This window comes from Malaclemys terrapin, chromosome 13 (genome assembly GCF_027887155.1).
Source record: "Malaclemys terrapin pileata isolate rMalTer1 chromosome 13, rMalTer1.hap1, whole genome shotgun sequence".
NCBI classification, from domain to species: Eukaryota; Metazoa; Chordata; order Testudines; family Emydidae; genus Malaclemys; species Malaclemys terrapin.
In genome coordinates, this window is record NC_071517.1 from 30,680,291 (window position 1) to 30,687,787 (window position 7,497).

Genomic DNA, 7,497 nt, shown 5'->3' on the forward strand with positions numbered 1-7,497 from the left:
ACTAGGAGCGCCTCCTGCTGGCCGGTGTCTCTCCTGCTTCAGGCCCCCATGTCCCTCACAGACCCCAGTGCCCCTTAACTTGGGGTGCTGTCCCAAAGCAGTGCCCCCACACTCTGGCTCTCCCTTCCCAGGGGAACCCTCTCCCCCATGCCCACCTTGCCTCAGTGGCTACTGCCAGTCGTCATCTAGCCCCCTTTCTCTGGGGCATACTGCATAGGGTTACCACATGTCCGGTTTTTCCCGGACATGTCTGGCTTTTCGGCAATCAAACCCCCGTCCGGGGGGAATTGCCAAAAAGCTGAACATGTCCAGGAAAAATACCGGCTGGGCACTTCCCCTCCCGCGGCTGCTTTGCTCCTCCCCGGACTCAGACTTCGGCTCTGTTTAAGAGCCAAGCTGCCCGAGCCAGCGCTACCGGCTTCGGGCAGCCCCCTTGCCTCCGGACCCCAGCTGTCGGAGCAGAGCAGCTGGAGCCGGGGAGGGGAAGTGCCCGGCCGGCGGCTGGGGTCCGGAGGCATGGGGCTGCCCGAAGCCGGTAGCGCTGGCTCGGGCAGCTTGGCTGTTAAACAGAGCCGAAGTCTGAGTCCAGGGAGGAGCAGAGCAGCTGGAGCCCAGGAGAGGAACTGCCCGGCCAGGGGCGCAGGGTCCGGAGGCATAGGGGCTGCCCAAAGCCAGAGCGCTACCGGCTTCATGGTTGGCCGGTCAGCCTCCAGACCCTGTGCCCCCAGCTGGGCGCTTCCCCTCCCGGGCTCCAGCTGCGCTGAGGAAGCGCCGGCCGGGGGCACAGGGTCTGGAGGCTGCCCGGCAAACCGTAAAGCCGGTAGCGCTCGGGCAGCCCTTTTCGCGTGGCTGGGAGGGAGGAGGGGGAGTTAGGGCGGGGACTTTGGGGAAGGGGCGGAGTTGCGGCGGGGCCGGGGGTGGGAAAGGGGCGGGGCTAGGGCCCGTGGAGTGTCCTCTTTTTTTATTTTTTAAATATGGTAACCCTAAGACTGCATCTGTCATGGCCACTCATCGCTGCCAAGGGGGTTGGATCAGCTGCTTCTGCCTATGCCCAGGTGGCACCTCTGCAGCCCCAGTACCACCCTGGGCCTTACCAAGCCTCAGCCTGGGGAATTGCCAAGCTGGAGCTCCCCAGCTCCTCTTGCCCATCCCCAGCCCTGCTCTGCTTCAGGTCCCCTGTGCTCTCCGGCAGCCAGGCCCTTCCCACTCCCAGCCCGGTACTGCGACCCCGGCTCCTGGCCCGGCCGCGCGCCCGGCTCCCGGCATGGCACCGCAACCCCGGCTCCCGGCACGGCATGCGACCCCCGCCCGGCACCGCGGGCCCGGCTCCTGGCCCAGCACCGCACCCCTGGCCCTGCGGGCCCGGCTCCCGGCCCGGCCCCGCGACCCCGGCTCCCAGCCCGGTACTGCGACCCCGGCTCCTGGCCCGGCCGCGCGCCCGGCTCCCGGCATGGCACCGCGACCCCCGCCCGGCACCGTGCGCCCGGCTCCCGGCACGGCCTCGCAACCTCGGCTCCCGGCACGGCACCGCGCCCCCAGCCACGGCTCCCGGCCCGGCCCCCGGCCCAGTACTGCAACCCGGGCTCCTGGCCCAGCCGCGCGCCCGGCTCCTGGCATGGCACCGCGACCCCGGGGCACGGCACCGCGACCCCTGCCCGGCACCGCACCGGCCCCGGCCCCGCACCCCCGGCTCCTGCCGAGCACCGCCGGCTCCGGCCCGGCCCCGCACCACCGACCCCAGCCCCAGAGGCCCCAGCCGAGCACTGCCGAGCCCTCCGTCCCTCCTGATTTTCCCGGACATGTCCGGCTTTTGGGGATTTCCCCCCGGATGGGGATTTGAGCCCCCAAAAGCCGGACATGTCCGGGAAAATTCGGACGTATGGTTGTGACGAACTGGGACTGTTCTTGCTGGGGTGTGGGAATGCTGACAGGGGAGTGTGACTAGGATGGTCTGCATCGGAGGATGGGAGTCGGCCCGAGGGAACATACCTGAGCTTGTAACATGAGAACCCAGGAGGGGGTTGGAGGTCAGGTGACTCCGGGGCCCGGGAAACTGAACAAAGGCTGTGGGAGGGGTCGCTGAAAGCAGAGTGCTGGAAGCAGGCTGGAGAGATGGCTGGGAGGCAGAGATGGCTCTGACCCCCCAAGGGGGGTGGGCTGGCATGCCCTGGGACCCCAAGCTGGACCTAACTGAGGGGGGCCCTGTTGTCTGTGCCTGCAAGACCTGTCTTGGACTGTATTCCTGTCATCCAAATAAACCTTCTGCTTTACTGGCTGGCTGAGAGTCATGGTGAATCGCAGGAAGCCGGGGGTGCAGGGCCCTGAGTCCCCCGATACTCCGCGACAATGGTAACCCTAAGGTAATGAGCCGATGGAGCTGTTTTGCCAAAGGGATCTGTTTTGGGTGCTGTTGGGCAGGGGCGGCTCTAGGCACCAGCAAAGCAAGCACGTGCTTGGGGCAGCCCATTTGCAGGGGCGGCAGGGATCCAGCCTGGGAGCTGAGAACCAACAGGGGGTCCTAGGAGCTGTAGTTCCTTGGTTAGCTCCCTTCCTATAGAGCCAGCCCTGGAGCAGGGAAAGAACTACATTTCCCAGCATTCCTTTGGCCACTACCAACAGGAAAGAGGGGGAGGGAGGGAGGTAGCTAAGACCTCATGCTGCAGCCTGCTATGAATGGAGAGCTGCACTCTGAAGGGTAGGGATACCATATTTTAACATTCAAAAAATAGGACAGTCCACAGGGAGGGTAGCCCCCCTGCCACCATCCACCTCCTCCGACTGCCCCCCACAGAAACCCCAACCCATCCAACCCCCCCTGCACCCTGTTCCCTGATCACCCCCTCCCGGGACCCCTCTCCCTAACTGCCCCCCAGGACCCCACCCCCTATCTAAGCCTCCCTTCTCCTTGTCCCCAACTGCCCCCTCCTGAGACCGCCCCAACTTTCCCCCTAGGACCCCACCCCCTACCTGTCCCCTGACAAACTCCCGGGACTCCCATGCCTATCCAACCGCTGCCTGTCCCCTGACTGCCATCCCAACCCCTGACACATCTAACCCCCCCTTCTCCCTGCCCCTGACTGCCCCCCCAAACCTCCGCCCCATCCAACCCCCCAGCCCCCTTATCATGTCACTCAGACCAGCCTGTCTGGCTCCGCGCAGCGCCAGACACACTGCTGCATACATGCTGCCGTGCTCCCCTGCGGAGCCACAGCTCCCCCCCGCACCTGCCTTCCAGATTTGAACACCTCAAAAGTCAGGAGTGCTCAAGCTCAGTTTGGGCGGCTGTTACTTCATTTCTCCCAAATCAAATCTACTGATCCACTGTAACTTGCTGTAGAAAAAGTAGGATAAAACTGAGCAAGAAATGCTTCCCAGTGGTTATTAGGACTGGAATTGCTATTTTCAACAGCCATTGCCTTTTTGTTCGTTTGTTTGTTTGTTTGTTTAAAAGGAAGACAGTGATATTGCATTGGCAAATTCCCCATAGAAAGAAAGAGTGGAAGAAAAGAATAATAAAGGCACCTCAACTTTTCCTCATTTATGTATGTCAGTCTTATAATATGCATCCAGATATCCTCCAATCACACAAGCTGAAAATCGTTCCACTTTACTGCAGTTCTGTAACCATATGGGAACCAATCCTGTCTGTGTTCTGTGCACATGTAAAATTCATGCTGAATGACCTGCCGTGGGAGCGAGTTACCAGTGACCCAGGGCTGCAGCGGAAGGAGGTGCAGGTGGGGGAGGAGGGGAGAGAGCCCAGGGCTGGGGCGGCAGGAGGTGTGTGTGGGGGGCAATGAGGGAGCCCAGAGCTGGGGCGGCAGGGGGTGGGGAGAACCCAAAGCTGGGACAGCAGGGGGGTGCAGCGAGGAGCCCAGGGCTGGGACGGGGGGCAGCCAAAATTTTTTTTGCTTGGGGCGGCAAAAAACCTAGAGCCGGCCCTGCTGTTGGGTACAGTTCACGATAGTGTTGAGTGCAGGGGTGCTGAAGTGCTGTTATCCGTATGAGTAAAGGGTGGCAGAACCAATGGGAGATTAATGCACAGGCCCACAGGGCCCGTGCCTAGGGGCGCCAGCCAATTTGGGGGCCCCTGCAGGAGCGCCGGAACCTGTGCAGAAGTGAGGGTGCCACTGGCTCCAGAACTGTGGCCCCGCTTGTCCTCTTCCCCTGTGGCTCTGTCCCCTGCCAGGCTGGAAGCTGGAGCCTGGCTGTGGTAAGAGGCGCCCAGGGAGCCGGGGCCAGTTATGGGGAGCCCTGGCCCCTCCACCTGCCCAGGGTGGGGGCCAGGGAGCCTGAGAGCAGCCCACAGTCTGTATCCCCAGGGTAGGTGGAGAGTCCGGGCCTCCCCACTGTGACTTGGGCTACCTGGGCAGCTCTTACCACAGGCCAGCTTCCGGCCAGGCCTGGGAGTGGAGCCTTGTGGGGGAAGAGGAGGACCAAGAGGCAGGACCCCATGGTGAGGGGAGCTGGGGAGACCAAATGTTCTTTGTACCCAGCTCCCCAATAAACCTTAATCGGCCTCTGGGTGGTGTGGGCAGAGCCACGGGAGCGGGCGGTGAGGTTGGTGGCTGCATTTGGGCCAGACTGGAGGGCAGCGGCCAGGAGCCAGGTAGAGCAGCTAAGGGGAGTCTGGGTTAGTTGAAGTCATGACACCCGCACTGGATGGATCAGGAGCAGTGCTTTGAGGACTGGCCCTGCCGCCATAGCCCTGATTGGCTGGGGATGGGCACACAGGAGAAGCTGACCTCCCGCCCCGTCCCTCAGAGCCCTGGCTGGCTGGAGAGCTGGCAGGAAATCCTGCCTCTCCTGCCTGCTGCCAGCCCTTCTCCCACCCTTCGAGAAGGGGCTGTCGGAGAGACATGTGCTGTCCCTGCAGGGACACAGCAGGGCCCAGGGGAGCCTGAGCTCAGGGCTGGGAGCTGGGCCCAGGGAGCCGCCCTGCGCATGTGCGAACGGGCCCTGGCCCAGAGGGAAGGAGCCTGTTGGTGCCCGATGCAAGCAGAGCCTATCAGGCCTCTGGGATTGGTGCCCGGCCCCCTCCTGCTGATGGTTCTTGGCAGCGACGCGGGGCTGTGGCCAGGCTGAGGAGGGTACCAGGGTGGGTCTCTGCTCTGGAGGGATTCTGGGTGAATTCCTGCCTCCCCGCGGGTGTCAGAGTTTGGAGCAATCCAGCAGGGAGAGGCGCCCCAGTGCCCAGCGGATAACTGAGGCCTACAGCTGGGCCAGCGGAGGGACAGGGAGGCGAATGTGCTGAGAATACGCCCAGCTGTGGAGCTGGGAATATCCTCTGTAAAGCCCTCACGTCACTCGGTTCTCTCCTCCCCACACAGATCAGGGGAAAGGGAGCCTCCGGCGCAGCAGAGCCAGTGACATGCGGGTAGCCCAGGGTAAGTGGTAAGTGTGTCCCGCTTGCATTGTCCCCCCTCACAGGGGTGACACACACACACACACACACACACACACTGCAGAGATCTGGGAGCAGAGTGCCAGTGGTGAGAATTCCCTCAGACACAGCTATGGGGACATCAGTCTGGCGCGAGGCTAGAGACCAGAGCTCACCTCCAAGACTCCTCAGCGCAGCCTGATCTGGCCAAGATGCAGCTGCTATTCCTCGGTGGAGGAGTTGGGAAGGAGGCCAAGGAAAGTTTTTATGGAAACTCCACTGTGATCATAACTCTTAGCGGGGTTTTGTTCCATGAGGTTTTGTTCTTGACAACTTGTTTCGTTTTGCCCACAGCCTGGCCCAAGGACTGCAGCGAGATAACCTGGAACAGGGTCAGTGGCGTCTTTGTCATCCAGCCCACAGGACTCCATCAATTCGAGGTCTACTGAGAGCTGAACAGCACCAGTGAGGGCTGGACGGTTCTCCAGCGGAACCGGCACAACACACAGATCACCTGGGCTGAGTCCTGGAGCACCTACAAGTACGGCTTTGGCAACGTGCAGGATGACTACTGGTTGGGGACGGAGTACATCTATCGGATCGCCAAGCAGAAGGTCTACCAGGTCAGGTTTGTCATCCACGATTCATCTGGCACCATGAAATACGCAGACTACAACCTCTTCGGTCTGGAAGACGAGTCCAAAGGCTACAGGCTGAGGCTGGGCTCTTACACTGGGATTGCAGGGGACACCATGGCTTCATACAATCCTAGCACCATGCATGACAACATGAAGTTCTCTGCTAAAGACCTGGATCAGGACACTTCCAGTGGGAACTGTGCGTCTAGCTCTGGTGGGGGCTGGTGGTACTCGGCTTGTCATTCTGTTCGACTGAACATCAAAGGGAGCATCACTTGGGGTAGTTTCTGTAGCGGGAACTGCCAAGCCTCCGTCATCCTCATCAAACCAGCGTCCTACTGTTAGTCCCCCCTTCCCCACCCTCCTGTCTGCAGTGAGGCCAACCCCTGCTCCACGAAGGGAGGGAAAAGGGTCAGAGTGTATCATGGCCAAACCTCCCGCCTGCTTTCACAGGCCTTGCTGGGGGAAGTATCAGGGTTACCCAGGAAACGGGGACACTTTCCTTCTCCTCTCCCTCCCTGCAGACTTTCTGAGCTTTTTTCCACTGGGCCTTTCTCCGCTGGGCTGACTCCCATGCACCAGCGTTCGGCTGGAGTGACTCTTCCGCGTCATTTTAGCTCGGCGATGCGATGAGCAGGCCTAGAGGTCACTGGAAAGGTGAAATCCCAAGCATGGCGGGAGCTTCTCAAACACCCTCTGCATGGCCCTGCCTCGGGATCCAGGCTTTGAAATAAACACACACTTCTAAGCAGTGAGGTCTGCAGATGGTAATTCTGTGCCCTGCTGTCACTGTCTCTCCGGGTGCTCCCATGGGCACCACGCTGCTGGAGAACATGCCTGGCGTTACCAGGTTCACAGGCAGAGCATACGGGGCTGCTGGGATGGGTCTGCAAGAGTAAATCTCCAGGCCACCAGCCCTTCCATTGCAGCCTGTTTCCCCAGCTAGCACATGGTCCCATGGCAGCTTGCACACTAGTTAGCTAGGAGTCTGGCCACACCCCTTGGCGGAGGACAATGCCCCTATGGCGGCCCGCAGGCCTGGTGCAAGGACTGGTCCCTTTCCCTAGTGCTGTCTGGGCCCAAGGTAGGAACCCTGCCCCACTCCTGCACAGACAGGGGGAGGGGAGGAAAGAGGCCCCTGGTGCTCCCATGCCACCTGGCACAGGGCCTGGCTCTTCATCTCTACATCCGTCCTGCCCCTGCAGTCAGCAGGGCCCAGTTTTCTGAAGGGATCAGTGCCCCCTCCCTCGGCATCACCGTGGAGCTGCTCCGTGTAACACCATCATTCAGCTTGTGCCGATCAATCCTTTCATAGGAAACATTTGAAAATGCTTTGAAATCTCCCGGCTCCCTCCCAATCCGGGGCTCCTGGCCGGCCCCTGCCTGTCGCCACGGGCAGGTTCTCACACTCCCCTCAGAGCACACGGGGGGATGGGGACCTGGGACGTTAGACAGTGGTCTGGCCAGCGAAATCCC

The 7,497-nt window shown here is 61.5% G+C and overlaps 1 pseudogene; it reads left to right on the top strand.

Moving 5' to 3' along the window:
- The window catches only part of LOC128848345 (fibrinogen-like protein 1-like protein), a 31,298-nt pseudogene extending 24,526 nt beyond the window's left edge, over positions 1 to 6,772 (top strand).
- Positions 6,773 to 7,497: the final 725 nt, after the last annotated feature.